Here is a 15,976-nt window from a genome sequence, read left to right on the forward strand (position 1 = left end):
TCTAACCCAGATAGTATGCCATTTCTTCCAGCCCTTGTCCATGAGCAGGCATAAAGATAGCTGGAATATGAGTGTCTTGCGGTGCACCCCTCCCACAGGCAGTGAACCCTTTTATGGTGGCCCCTCGCCCAGACTTTCTCAGAATGCTGCTGTATTTGTGAAAGTAAACTAGGCTGACTGAATGTGCTGCACTTGACATCTTTGACCTGTGAGAAGGACCTGAGGAAGTTGGGCTCATGAAATCCAAGCACCAAACTTTCTTCAGATAGCCCCTGATTGGTTTCAGGAACATAAAAAAAGATGGAGGTAATTCCTGTGAAGAATTCCAGTGGCAACTGGACTAGGACTTGATTTTGCTGTTAGCATCTGTCTGATACCCTTGAGAGTGTTTAAAGCGCTTTCTAGGAGGTTCTGGAGGCTTTAGAAGTGTACTTCTGTGATTGTGTACTAGAAGAGAGTTTAGAAACTTTTGAAAATATTTCCTCTAGAGGTACCCGCTGGATAAAGTATCTGCAATTCCACAGTGTCGGAAACGATTTCTGCCTTGCCGCGCAAGGAGATCTCCACACCCCTGAAAGAAAAAAAACGAGTCGCTTTGTGATGCCCCTGTTTGTCGACGACGACCCACCCGGCACGGAAGCCAGGGGTTGAGACAACAGATTTCCCACTGCTCCGCCACCCACCCCCATGCCTCTCTGGGGTCTCAAAAAAATATGATGTGAATTGTGGGCCACCTTCAATTTTGATGGGAAGATGAGCGTGTACCGCAAAAACATTCCTCTCACTTTTGCTTTAACTGCATCGAAAGATCTGTACTACTTCTGGATCATCTTCGTGTATTTGGAAAATACATTGATGCTTATTATTATAAGTGTATGGCCCCATATGTGCGTGCCGCACGCAGTATGTGGTCACGGTCCCCGTAATTCAATAGCCTGGCAGTTATGGCTAGGGACTGGTGAGCATGCTCCACCATGAACCACTGAGACAGCGATATACCCTTTGCCTGGTTGACTCTCCAGGCTACATTTCAGAGGTCCTGGCAAAGGAAGGATACATCCACTCCCACCTCCAAATTTTTTGTTTTGGCTGCTTCACGAGAGGTCTGGTTGTCTTGCAGGATTGTGGCCACATCTGTGTAGTCTGGGCCCTCCTGCAGTTATGGATGTGCAACAGCTGATCATACTGGCTCCATGGAGGGGGTTGTGTGCGTCTATCTTGGACTTGGCATGTAACTGCAGCCCCTTATCCTTGCTCATAGTGGCCCAAGGATGAGTGACCCTCCGACTGGCGCGGCACCAGATCCTCCCATTGCCCTCGGGTTTCCAAATTCAGCGATTCCTTCAATGCGGTTCCTAGCAGCTGCCGCCGTCACCCAACATAGGCTCATCATGGACGGTGTATGTTTGATGTCAGAAAGTCGACAGAAGGTGTGCCCCACAATAACCGCACCCTCTAAGAATAGAGTGACGATGACAGCCACCAGTCTTCTTCCCCTAAAGTGGTAAAAAAAACAGCATGAGTAGCCATGGTCCCAAATGTCCAGTACTGGACTTTCCTTGGTGACCTGAAGGATGCATGGTGCTCATCACACGGGGCCTCCTCCCTTACTGACACATTCCCTGCTCAAAGAGTCACTCCTGCTGCCAAGGCCCAGGGACCTGAAAATGGAGTGAGCCGGGCTGGCTACACACCCCTCTGGGAGCGTGTATGGCAAGGTCGACGGTGTTGGGCAGGCAGGAGAGGCTGTGATTACATCCAGCTTTACCTGAAAATGCCTACCCAATCACAGTGAATCTATGGTTGTATTACTTGAGGACATTCAAACATGAATGTCACATCACAACCCGAAGCCTAACTCACTAGTTCCTCCTGCTTTTCCCGTATCCCAATTGAAATTTAACTTAACTTACTTATGGTATTAACACTTCAATCGGGCAATCTCAAAAATCTCTTGACCTCTATTTTGACAAAGCTTTAGCTTTAAAGGGCCCATCATTATAATGGCAAAGCAAGCACTGTGAGACTCCTCTGCATAATCAAACATTTTATCCCTGATACAACTTATATATTGTCGTTTATATAGCGTGCAGCTAGCTTCCTAGCATTGAAACAACGGAGCGCTACATATTAAATAATGGGTTTGGAGACGATCTGCTAGATCCTGTACATCAAGTAAGGATTACACTGATCTATGTTGGTAAGTCAGTGCCAAACCCGGGTCAGGTTGGTTAGTTTACTAAGGCATCCAGTGCATGAATGTTCAACACCATCATGACCTGTGCAAACCCTAGCAGATCACTCTCAGCTTTATATCACCCTGGGATTCATATAATAAATACTATTATCTGGGGTAACAATAATTTTTCAGCTGCTAGATACTGGTTTGGAACTAGTGCTTTACTAGTAAGTAAGTAAATCTTTATTCGGTTTTCAAGGTACATAAAAAACCATAAAAGAATTTCAGCAAATATATCATTACATATACAGTCAACACGTTATTATTCTTTGCAGCATAAAACTATCAGCTTTCCCCTAAGTCAATTTTAATATAAAAAGTTTTTAAAAGAAATTTTAGACCTATCAAGCGATTTTCCAAATTATCTCATTTTTCATAAAGTTTGCGATATGGTTTGGTCAAAGATTTACTCTGTGTTTAAAAATACATTTAAAAAAAGTCGCTATATATTTACAGACTGTTTCTGATTCAATAAATTGCAAACGTAACATGGCGGGGCGACATCTTCTTAAACCCATTTTTCTTAATAGTGGGATTAGCCAAAGTTTACGGTGTGCAGAGTAAAATTTACAAAACAAAAAGGTGTGCATGGTGGATTGTTCTGATGTGTCGACACATGGGCACACTGTTAAACACTCTTCCCAACTATTTTTTATCGGAAATGCCACCAGTCTATGAAAGATATTAATTCTAAACCTTGTCAAAAGGAAGCGCTCAAATTGTGACTCGACGTATGTCAGGTACGGCTCAATCTCCAGGGTGGTCATAACTGCCATGGAGTGTTGGACCGAAGATTTTCTTGCCTCAGTGCAAAATCGTAACTCTTCCACGTGGCTCAGTGCCCTTTTTTTTAATCTTTTCTGGATATTTCACCAATTAGTTCCGGGGCAGAATAATATTTACTAAGTCCCAAATCTGTGAGGAAGTTCTTAACGTACATGAGCCACTCAATTTTCCCCATGTAGTCCAGTGACATACAATCTGTTACTATCTGTTTATATAGGGTATTTGTTGTCGTGGTCCAGATACGTCGCCAGAGCAAGAGCGGTTGTATTTTTGGCAGGTCCGTAATATGCGAAATGCCTAGCTCCATATGAGAGGCATAGGTAGATGTACGTCTGGGGACTGCAAACCGGAATCTTAGAAAGGTATTCTGTGCAACCTGTAGGGAGTTAGTTTTTTTGTGTCCCCAAAGTCCTGCCCCATAAAGTGCAGTAGATTGACATTTTGCTTTATAGATATGGAGCAGTTCTACTGGTGGTCTCTTTCCTAGTTTTTGTGAGCATTTTTTGAGAGCAGCAATTGCTCGTAGAAACTGGTGCTTTCAGGCTTCTATGGCTGGTTTCCAATTTATCTTTTCATCCATCATAATGCCAAGTTATGGATATTGGGCAGTTGTTTCAATCCTTTCGTTATCAAGGAAGATACCTTTCCCCCCTTTTTTTCTTAGTTCCTGCCACCATGACGTAGGTCTTTTTTATGTTTATGCGCAGATCCAAACTTCCCATAAACCTTGCGTACCTGTCTAGTGCCTTCTGTAATTCGCGCGGTGTTCTTGCGAGAATCACGGCGTCATCCGCATATAATAGAGCGGGAATTAGGCGGTTTCTTACTCGAGGAAGATCCTGATCCCCCTCATCATCTCAACCTCAAGGCCATTTGTGTAGAGGGAGAAGAGAAAGGGGGCCAGGACACAACCCTGCCTAACCCCACGCTCTACCTCGAATGAATCCGATAGTTCGCCGTTTACTCCAAAACGTACTCTAGCAGAGGCGTTTGAGTAAAGTTCTCTCAGGAAGGTTACGAGGGCCTGCTCCATCCCCATCTCAGTGAGGATAGATCATAATTTCGAATGGGAAACTCAGTCAAACGCTGCAGACAGGTCGACATAGACCATATATAGCATGCCCCGCTTAGCTGAGACATATTTCCCCATGATTAATGACAGATTTAGGGCTTGCTCCGTTGTTCCGAAACCCTCTCGGAAGCCAAACTGGATGTCCGAAAGAATCTCCCTGTCCTCAACCCACTCCTGTAAACGCTGGAGAACCACTCTGCCCAGGACTTTCCCCTGCGAATCCAGGAGTGAGATTAACCGGTAACAAGTGACGTCCTGTCTTTCACCCTTTTTAAAGATGGGGACCATAATAGATTGGGTCCAGGATTTAAGTAGCCCACACTTCATAGTGGAATCAAATACCTTTTTTAAGATTGGGGCCCACAAATCTAATTTGTATTTAAAAAAGTCAACCGGTACCCCATCTGGGCCAGGGGCTTTCCCACTTTTACTAGCTGTTACTGCGTCAATAACTTCAGTTAGTGTAAATACTAATGGAATTGGAAGAGGGTTTAGGTGTTGGGTGTTACTATTGCTATTTGTCCCCCCTATAAGGTCTGATTCTGGGTTTTTACCAAAGATTTTTGAAAAGTGATTTACCCATGCAGATCCATCTATAGCCACCTCTATTGATGGTTGGTTTTTTTTGTCTGCAAGAAACGGGGATCTTATCACTTTCCAAAATGTCTCGCTGTTTATATTTAGGGAACTTTCGTGTAGTTGGTTCCACAGGGCTTGTTTCAGTTCTAATTTTCTTTCCTTACAGGCTAATCTATAGGACCTTCTAAGCATTTTTATTTCTTCCTGATTTCTAGGTCTATTAGAAAGTGCTCTTTTTAGGTTTTTGTGGGCCAATGTACATTTATGGTTAAACCAACCTTTTTTTGTATCCCTGTTCCCTTTCTTATTTACAGTTAACGTTTTTTTCACATTTTCCAGAATAAAATCGTAGTTTTGGAAAAACTCCTCTTCCCCTATGTCAACATCTAGGCATTTCAATATAGTCGGGTAAACCGTACATACCACCTTGGCTGTTAATTCTGCTGGATCTATCTTTTCCCAGGCCAGAGCGTAACCATTCATTTTGGAAAGATGTAAGGTATTCTGGGCAAGAGCAGTCATTATGAGCTGGGGTGAGAGCTGGCCCTGTTCTAGGGATAGATTCACACCAAGAGCCGCATGGTCACTTAGGGAGTTTACTAATATTCTAAATTCATTAATTTTGCTTACTGATGTAACGCTGGCTAGGATGTAATCTATGGTTGACTCACATCCTCTCCCTAAATAAGTTGGGTCCAATCCTCCCTGTGAATTTTTTGCCTCATTTATGGTCACTAGGTCTAGTTCGGAGAGAGTTTCGTTTAGATCGTCTCCTACCAAAGAGTGGTTAAAGTGAACAATTTGCTCATCTTGATTTTCCGCTAAGCCACAGAAATTGGTATTAATTTTAGGACAAGGGTGCTGATTAAATCCCCTCCCCCTCCCCCCCAGGATAATACTCGGTATGCCCGTGAGTTTTATTTGATTTATCAGTTTACCGAGTTTTTGACGGAGCTCACCATTTAATTTTACCACCTCAGTGCCAATTAAATTATCGTAAAAAATTACCAGGAGAATAGTCTCCTTCTTCCCAAAAGAGAGGCTTAGTAGTTGATAATTAGGTTCTATTTGGAGGACCGTAACTTTCAGACCAGATGTGGTATTTGCTATAAAAGTGATCAGACCGCCCTTTGCCCTTCCATGAGTGGCTGCTATTGCTGGGGAAAAATACGTTTTATAGCCCGTCAGATGTTGTTCCGAGGTAGCCCAAGTCTCCTGTAAGCAGATAACCCTGTGTTCTTTAACAAAATTTAGGGCACTATCATCCTCAATCTTTGCGCGAAGTCCTGCTATATTCCAAAACAAGAGTAATACCGTTCCAGCTTTATGTGCATACGGTACCTCACTTGTGGGAGCCTCCTCTAGGGGAGAACTATCTACTATCAGTTGCGTCTTCTCCCTTGGGAAGCCTATAATTGTGCCTAATGTGTTCTCTAGATTCAGGGTTTCTCCCAGTTCCAGGGGTGCCAGATTAAGAGCTGCATGTTGGGGATCATATGCTATCATTTCCTCATTTGTCTCATCCTCCATTATGTCAGCACCTCTTATATTAGTAGTCTCTGGGGGAATACGTTTTGGTAAAGAGCTCTCACCCCCATTTGTGGTCGGGATGAGTCAGTCCACTTCATCTAACCCATAAAGCATTGAGAAGTGATTGAAGGTGGGGAGATTAAATCCCTGTGGTGCTGGGTAGTTGTTGTTATTAAACCCCCTATACGACAATGGCCAGCTTGGGTGATTGGGAGAGTTTTGGAAAAGAGGTTGGTGGCCCACTTCTTTCCATTGAAAGGGGTTCCTTCTTACAGGGTTAGCTTTTTGAAAGGATGATGGGTCTCTTGGATAGAAATAGCTAACATAGTGGGTGGAGATGGAGTCCCCCCCCCCCCCCCCCTCTTGCCTCATACCAATCTCCGATGCATCTCACGGTTCTGTGGTCCTTAAAATTTACAATTACTACGTCCCCTTTCCTGTCCTTTGGTCTCGATCCCACCCAGTTTGCACGCCTCACGGTTAGGATTTCTCCATCTACATGGGCAGGGAGTGGTCTATTTTGTTCTAGCCAATGGATTATTTTATTTTTAAGGGCGTAATGGTTTTCCCTCACCCCTTCTGCTAATTCGGGTACTCGTGTCATAATAATAGTAAAAGGGGCAGATTCAGGTGGTAGGTCTACTTTTCTGAGCGTGTGCCTATAGGATCGCTGTGTGGGCTGTTCCCCATTCTCTTTCTCTAGTGTTTTTTTTGTTAGTTGTGGTGTTGTTCTCAGATACCCTTTTCTCTTCAGTGGTTGCAGACTCCCTTTGTTTCGGATGGCCTTTTGGTGGTTGGGTGAATTGTTCTTTAGTGGGCAAAGTTTTTGAGCATTTAGCCACCACTTTTTTTTCCCGTTATGGGAAAACCTTTATTGATACTTCAACCAGTTACAAGTATGGGCCTACAACCACCAGGGCTGGCCGCTAATCAATATCATTGCAACCAAGCAATTAGAACCAGACATGGCCTCCCGGGAGGCGAACACAGTATGACTACAATTAAAACTGGCAGCATGGCATACTATACGGATAACAGGATAATAAATGTTCCATTTTATAATATAAAGATAGAAGGATCAGGTGCCGTACAATATCACAGAGGTGCATAAAGGGCAAGCAAAACAGTAGGAGGTCCACAGTTAATTCGATATTATTCAAAACCATGGCGCTGAGGAATACGAATCAGGATAAACAAGCATACAATTAATGTGCGCGCCAGTGGAGCGCCCGCCCGATGGTACTGAAGTACCGTGAAAGTATAGGCACAGATAAAAGGACGACAGTTGACAGAGAATAGACCCACTACCCTGACCCGAAAAAGAGGAAACAAAAGAAAAGGCAGAAGAAAGATAAGAAGAAAATAAAGGCCATAGAAACAAATAATAAAAACAACCCCCCCCCCCTCCAACCCCCCACCCTGCACCCCTGCAGATGACTACGGCCTACCCCCTAGCAGCGTGCCTGTCGCCCCGTAAATGAACCTGAAATATAGAAGAACAAATGGAAAGAAAGAAAAGAGAAAGAAAGAAGGGACTAAACCCCTACCCAAAAAGGAGTAATGGAGGAGGGCTATGTCCAACGCACTCCCGGACTCTTCCCCCCCCCGTCACAACAAAGAAACCCCCGCCATAATAATACAATCAAGCAGACCACAATGAAACAGTACAGCAGAGGAAACTAGAAATCACGCCCCGGACTCCGCTAGCCAAATAAAGCAGTCCCGTTATCAAAAAATCAAAATTGTCAAACCTCAAACAACAGTCTCAACCTTGGCCCCGTCGAGCAAATTCGCTGATCCCCTTCGATAGTGAGAGCCCCACCGTAAGATTGTCAAAGGTCAAACAGAAGTTGTCGAACCATAGTCTATAAGTCGAAGTAAGGATAGCAAGTTCCAAAGTAGACGCTAGAGTCCAACGATGCCCCTTCCCGACTGTAAGACCAGGCACTATCCCATCCGCCATCTTGACGGACCCGTTGGGAAGGGGGTTCGACACAGTCCCACATGGATCACAATTACGAGCAAGCGTCTCCAAATCGGGAAAAGCAGTGAAAAGTTCCGCCAATTGCAGTTCCAAAGAGTCTAACGTTGTAGGTGTATCTCCACATGTTCGAACCGTTCCACTTCCGCAGGAGCATGGAAAGCTACGAGCACCGGGTCAAATTGCATCGATGGGGTAGCAATAGGGGAAGGAACTGGCCACCGGGTCTCGGGCAGCAAATCAGAGTCCGGTCCCGATCCTCTAATTCTGTCCGCCACCGACATCAGATTCCAGGCCTGGGTCTTCATAGTCGCCTGAAGTGACTCAAGGGCCGCCATCACTGACCGCAATGACGGGCCGCACTGAACCCGCTCCGCCGGGCTTCGCATAGCATCAAGCATATTGATCCCCACGGAGAGGCGCCTTCCCCGGGGTAAGATTAGGCGGAGCAGGAATGAGCCGTGAGGGACCGATCATCGATGAGCGTTAGTGCGCACCAAGTCTCCGATCCGACGGCACCTGCGCTACGTACGCCAGGCCCCTGGATCTCGGACCCCCACACACACCACCTCGGGCGTCACTCGTCACCTCACCCCCGATACAGTTCCAGGCAGCAGATCGGCAGCAAAGCAATCAGAAAGATGTCGGAAGTTCCACGGACCGGACCCTGCCGCTCTCTCCGGTCCGCTGTTGTTCAACTCGGACCCGGCTAGACCAACACTGGAGACCCCGGCTTCCAGACTGGGCTAGGCATCAAATTAAACCTCGACATAACTCCTCTCCACCATGTCGGAAAATTCTCGGGATTGCACCATCAGTCCGCAGAATAGTTCATGCACCCGGATATGGGGCGAGAAATCAGGATATACGACAGGATCTTCGAGCGAAGGGCGGGGGTCAGCGGAGCCGGGAGGCTATGCGGCCATCTTGCTTGCTGTCGTAGCTCCTCCTCCTGGGGGTACTAGTTGAGGGTTGTTCTGTAATTAGGTTGGAAGTCACAGCGAGACCTCCAGTACTCGTTGTGACCTGTGTTTTTACTAGTTCCGCTAGAATCGCTTTATTTCCTTCTAATTGGTCACCTAGTTTATCTAGCTTTGCACTGATCAACCTCGTTCTCTCAAATAAAGGGCGTAGAAGAGACCTAACCATGACCTCTAATTTAGATAAGAGTTCCCCCTCTATATTGGGGCCTCGTGGCATCGCTAGGGGGTTAGAGGAGAAACAGAATTACCAATCTCTATTGGCTGCGAGGGTACTTGGACTAAAGGAATTGAAATGTTTATACGCTTAACCCGACCTTTCTTTTAGGTTTAAAGCATTTTTATTAAGACAAAAGAACATGGGGAAAGGGGATAGGAGGTTAGGGTCACATACAGTACAAAAAGAAAGAAGCATGATATCAGGAGTGCGATCATGGAACAGTTCTCTAAGCAAGAGGAGAAGCAGCAGCAAGCGAAAAGTGAAATACAAGCATATCTCCACTCTGCGTATATCCAACACCCCCAGTCTGATCAAGGAAAACAATAAAATTGACACAAAGAGCTCAGCCCACCCCCCCCCCCCCAGGACCCCCTCCCCAAAAAATACAACTCCCCAACTCCCCCCAACACCCCCGTCCAATGGGCCACTATCAATATTACCTGCCCCCCAACCGCGTCCCCTCCCCCCAGAAACCAGCCCCCCACTCTTCCTAGTCTGCCGGAATCACCGGCGGCGTCAGCCTCAGAAGCCTGAGATATCGCGGGCAAGTGAGCTCCCTAAATTCGGTAGTTAACAGCGCACGGAAGGGTTGCCACAGCTCATCAAATTGATCTATCTCTCCCGCCACCGTAAGCGACAGTTTTTCCATTCCCAACACGTGCCAGAGTCTGTGTAGCCAACCCGTGATGGAGGGGATTGTGGTAGTGCGCCAGTGGATGAGGATATTCTGAACCGCAGACCCCAGCGCAATCGCAATTTGCCTGCCCCTGCGGGACTTCAGTGGGTACATTAGGCCATTAGGGAGGCCCAGCAATACATACGCCGGAAAGCGCGGCAGCTCAATTTCAAAGTGCACATCCACCTCATCGAGAACTTCCTTCCAATAGGCGGCCAGCAAGGGACAATCCCAGAGAATATGTGAGAGGGTCCCCACCTGCCCGCAACCCCTCCAGCACCCCTTATCAATGTGCCTATTCATCTCATGCAGTCGCTCTGGGGTGTAGTACCAGTACGTGGACACCTTGGTAAATGTTTCGGTGAGGCCAGTATGGTACGCAGAGTGTCGTGCCCGGTGTGCAATCTGGTCCCACTCCTTGTGGCTAAGTGTCCTGCCCAGTTCCCTGTGCCATCGTTCCCTCCCCGGGTTATAATAGTGAAGCGGAGGAGGCTGTAAGTGCTTATAAAGGTCAGTAATCAATTTGGCATCAGACGTACGAGTCACCAGCCACCGTTCATATGGTGTAATTTGACGGTCAGCGGCGTCTCGCACCGGAGGCTGGAGGACCCAGTGTCGGACCTGCATGTAACGCACTCTGTCCAACTCCGTCAGGCCGAACTCCTGCTGAAGCTGCTGAAAGGGGACCACTCCCTCCGGCCCATAGATCTGAAAGAGCGCTCGGCAGCCCGAAGTCCTCCAATGGGAGAAAGCGCCCGGCTCCATTCCCGGGGAGAAGTCAGGATTATCCACAATGGGCGTAAATGGTGAAGGGAACGAGGTAAGGTCCCGGACCTCGCAGACCGCGTCCCACACCCTCAAGGGAACCCTCGTAACGAAGGAAGCGTAAAGGTTAGGGGGGCGGTGAGCACGGCGCAAGAATGGAACTTCCTGGAGGGTGCGGCCCGCAACCGCTTGATCCTGAAAGAGCCAGTGCTTATCGGACTCCCACCTACTCCACTCCACAAGGTATCGTAGCTGTGCCGCTTGAAAGTATTTACGGAGGTCCGGAATGCCCAGGCCCCCCGCCTCCGGGGCAAGTGTGGAGAGAACCCTCTTCATTCGAGGCTTGCGACCCTGCCAGACAAAGCGAGAAATGCCAGCCTGCGTTTGTCTGATCCAGCCCACTGGAGGCTGGAGAGGTAAAGCTCGGAAAAGATATAGTATCTGGGGCAGTACCGTCATTTTGACCGCCGCGATCCTGCCTAGCCAGGATAGCAGGCCCTTACCCCAGCGGCCGAGCTCCTCCTTGATCTTTTTACTGAGAGAAGCGTAATTGGCCGTCACCATCGCTGGCAACGTGGGCGCCAGTAGAATCCCTAAGTATGGTACTAGGGACGATGATCACTGCATGGGGAAGAGTCGCTGAAGGTCCCGCCTAGTGTCCGTAGCCAAGGACACATCTAAAGCCACCGACTTGCTCATGTTCATTTTGAAGCCGGCCACGCGCGAAAAGGCATCCAACTCGTGGATGCAGGCGGGTAGGGACCTCCTGGGGTCATCCAGGGTCAGCAGGACATCGTCCGCATAGAGGCTGACCGTATGGACATACTGTCCCATCTTGATCCCGATAGCATCCGGATTGTGGCGGATCCTCTGGGCGAATGGCTCCATGTAGAGAGCGAAGAGGAGCGGAGAGAGGGGGCGCCCCTGCCTCGTGCCGCGCTCAATTGCAAAACTGCGGGAGCTGCACCCGTTGACTCGAACCGACGCTGAGGGATACTTATAGCAGTTGAAAACCATCGAGCGAAATTCATCACCGATACCCAGTTTCCTGAGACCCAGCTCGAGATACGGCCAATGAACCCTATCGAAGGCTTTCTCAGCGTCCACCGCTAGCAACATCCGCTCGCTCGGGATCCGCGAGGCCTTCTCCAAAATGTGCGTCACCCGCTTGGTGTTGTCGACAGTTTGCCTGCCGGGTACAAAATCAGCCTGGTCCGCCTCAACCAGACCGGGGAGGTGCAGGGCCAGCCTGGACGCCAGAATCCCCGTGTACAGCTTGAGGTCGACATTTAGGAGCGAGATGGGCCTATACGAGCCACATAAGGCCCGGTCCTTCCCGGGTTTCGGAATCACCGAGACCGTCGCCCTTAGGAGATCCGGCGGGATGGCTCCCGGGTCGGAGAAGGAGTTAAATAGCCGAGCTAGGACAGGGGCCACAACCGGGCAAAAGGTTTTATAAAACAGGGACGTGTAACCGTCCGGGCACGGGGCCTTCCCGTGCTTAAGTCTAGCTATAGCGGAAACCACCGCCTCAACTTGAATATCACGCTCAAGATATTCCGCCTGAGCGGGGTCCAACGCCGGAAGGGCCACCGACTCTAGATATTCCGCGGTTTCCCGCGATGAGGAGGGCTTCCCAGCGTACAGCGCCTCGTAGAAACTGCAGAAGGTTTCCGCCACCTCCGCATCCCCGGAAACGGCCACTCCATCCGCACCCAAAAGTTCCTTCACGACGTTGCGCTACTGCGCAACTCGGAGCCTATGCGCCAGGAGCTTGCCGCATCTGTCCCCCCCTGTATAAAAGGCATGTTTCAAGCGTAATGCAGCGTATTCCGCCCTGTCCAGGTCCAGCGCAGATAGGAGCTTCCTTGTCGCCTTCAGCTGCCTCCAAACCCTCGGGGCGCCCGTACGGCGGTGGACCTGCTCGAGCTCCCGAACCTGAGTAGTCAGCTCATCCCTCTTCCGTTGCCGCTCCCTATTTTCAGCCGAGGAGATAGAGATGAACTCCCCCCTAAGAACAGCCTTCAATGCAGCCCACTGTGTCGCTAGTGAAGTGTCCGAATTACTATTATGTGTCTGGTAGTCACGTATGACCTCCTCAATATGTTTCACCACAGTTTTCTTGTGCAGAAGGGTGTCCCATAGCGCCACACCCCCCGAGAGGGGGAGGCCGCCGGCCACGCAAACGCACCAATAACCGGCGCATGATCAGAAAGAGTCAGGACCCCAACGTCCGCCGCCGTAGCAGCGGCGCGCATCGGCCCACTAACCAAAAGATAGTCCAACCGTGCGTAGGTTCGGTGCGCATGCGAAAAATAGGAGTAGTCCCTATCTGTAGGGTGCATTGAGCGCCAAAGGTCGTGTAAATCCATGTCTGCGATCCGGGCTTTCACAGCCTGGGAAAGTTCTCCAGTCTGCGGAAACCGCTGTGCCGACCTATCCACTGTTGAATCAAAGACGATATTAAGGTCACCCCCTAGAATAACATGTCTATCTGGAGAGGCAGTGACATCCACCAGTACTGAATCCAAGAAGCGTTCCTGGTGGTCATTCGGGCTATAGACAGAACCAACTGTAAACGATATGCCCCCCAGGCGGAGGCGGTATGCCAGAAGCCTCCCCCTCTGTTCAGCATATTTATACAGCACCTCCCCCCTGAAGGAGCTCGCTATGAGGATGGCCACTCCCGCGGTTTTGGTCGCCGCAGAGGAGAAAAACTGGGTGGGGAACTTAGCAGAGCGCAACCTATGGCAGTCACGGGACAATAAGTGGGTCTCCTGCAGGAGGCAGATGTCAGCCTGCGTCCCCTCAAGCAGAGACAAAATCGCCCTGCGCTTAACAGGATTATTCAGGCCCTTAACATTAAGGGTCGCCACCTTCAGGGACGACATGTCGCCCAGGGACCAGGAACGCTATGCTGCGGGTAGGGGACCAGCGGGGGGGGGGGGGGGGGGGGGGGGCAGCAGCGCGGGACAGGCCAGATTAGGCCAAGCATGAGCAAGGGCAACATCGGACGGGACTTTCCCAACTCTAGAACAACACCCAACCCCAACCCGAACAAACCAGTGGCAACCAGGCAAATGCCAACTCGAACAACCCATTGTCTCAGTCAAGCCCCAAAACGGACAAGTCTGTAGTAAATAGTGAAAGTGGACGTCCGGCCACTCACTCCCTCCCGCTCCCCCCCGACCCCACCCAGCCCCAAACCTGGCATCGAAGAAGCTATGTCCATCTCCCCCCGGAGTGAATCTAGGCCGTCAAGGCCACGCCGTTGGAGTCGGCTGAGTCCCTGGCCGCTTCTCTCAGGGCACTGGCCATGTCCGCCCTGATGGTAGGTGAATCAGGACGCCCCGCGCTCACCGCCGATCGTCTTCTCGCTGATCTCCGTCGGCCCCCTCTCTCCGAGCGCCTCCAGGTCGGCGTCGCTCCATCCTCCTCTGTAGCCGTGAGCCCCAGGACACCGCAAATGTCTTGCAAGGAGCGTAGCTGATGAAGCACCCCGTTCCAGCAAAAAATCAAGCGGAAGGGGTGCCCCCAGGAGTACGGTGTCTCATGTTCGCGCAGGAAGTCTGTAGCAATCCTGAAGGACCTGCGCTTCTGCAGCGTGATGGCGGACAAATCCTGGTAGAGTGCCACATGCCTCTTTCGGAAAGTCAGTGGTTGTTTCCTAAGGGGTTCAAGCATGATGCGCTCCTTCAGTGGAAAGTCAGGCAGGAAGGCTAAAATATCGGGCGGGGGCGCCGATGACTGGCGCTGTCGGCCAACCCTGTGGGCTCGATCAATGCGGATAGGAAAGTCTGCTGCCTCTCCCAGGATCTCCCGGAACAAATCCTACAAATAGCCCACCAGGTCAGCCCCTTCGTCCGCAGACGGTACACCCCGTACTCTAATGTTATTCCTCCTTGACCTGTTCTCCAGGTCCTCGGAGTGGGCCTGGAGTTCAACGCATTGCTCCCGGAGACGGAGAACGTCCTGTTGTAAATGGACAATCTTGTCGTCCCGGCGTTGGGCCGCCGTCTCCACCGTCTCAACCCGTTCACCGAGGCCCTCCACCTCCCTGCGGACCTCCCGGACTTCACTGGCCACCTCCCGCTTCAGCGTCTGGAAGTCAACCTTGAGTGAGCTGAACAGTTCTTCCATGAAAGATCTCGTGACAGGGGGTTCTCCCCCGGGCGCGTCCGCCGAGGCCCGGGAGGACCCCGGCGACGGCTGTGCTCTGTCCTGCTGCTGCTGGGCCCTGCCAAGCATGTCCGGCAGGGTGCGGTCCCCCTTCCTGACCAATGCACAAATGAATAAACAAGTGAACTAAAGTCTGAAAACAGTGCATTGGTTCATTCATTCGTTCAGTAAACACACTGGCCAGCAATCAGCATGCTCGTTTATTCGTTCTTTCATTCACTGGCCAGCAGTGTGTGTGCTAGTGTGCAGTGTGTGTGCTAGCTTATTCATTCATTCAATGCTCTTGTCAGCAAGATGTCGTTAATTCATTCATTCATTCTTTCATCCACTCATCCAACCATACACTGGCCAGCAATGTGTGTGCTAGTTCATTAATCCATTCATTTTTCAGCATTGTGCGCGTATTTATTCATTTATTCATTCGTTGATTCATTCATTCATCGATGCTCTGAGCAAAATACGCGTCTCGGTGTTTTTACACATTTTTTTTCGAATACATACAAACAGCTGGGGGTGGGTTGTATTATTGCATGCATGAATGAATGTATGAATGAACTGAGGAGGGAGAGAATGCTGAAAATAGAATGAGTGAGTAAATGAACCACCGGGTGTAGGCTGATGACTGATTGGGACTGACAAACCCACGCGCTCATTAAATAAGTCGACCTTGGAAATGTACCGGGCAGCCCAGACCTTAGCGCAGGTGCTCTGGGTGACCAATCTCTTGCACGTGCTCCCTACAATGTGTTTATTGTTTCCAAAGGACATTGGCTTTATCATGTGTTATTAGCCAGTCGAAAGTCGCAGGCACTGCCGGGCATATGGCCTGAAGCCAAGGGAATCCACCAAATACAACATACCTGAACGTGACCCACTTTGACTAACAAGCTCATACGTCATACAGTTACATTTTAAGAGAATAACACCCTAAAGTGGTAAACGCAAAAGTCCCTAAGTGCAAACAGATCG

General features: G+C 49.5%; 1 protein-coding gene across 2 annotated transcripts in view; it reads left to right on the forward strand.

Annotated features, from left to right (window-relative positions):
• Positions 1-15,976, forward strand: part of POLR2I (RNA polymerase II subunit I) — a 158,536-nt gene that overhangs the window by 77,687 nt on the left and 64,873 nt on the right. The window lies entirely within an intron of this gene.

The sequence above is a fragment of the Lissotriton vulgaris genome, chromosome 9 (assembly GCF_964263255.1).
Source record: "Lissotriton vulgaris chromosome 9, aLisVul1.2, whole genome shotgun sequence".
Classification (NCBI taxonomy): Eukaryota; Metazoa; Chordata; class Amphibia; order Caudata; family Salamandridae; genus Lissotriton; species Lissotriton vulgaris.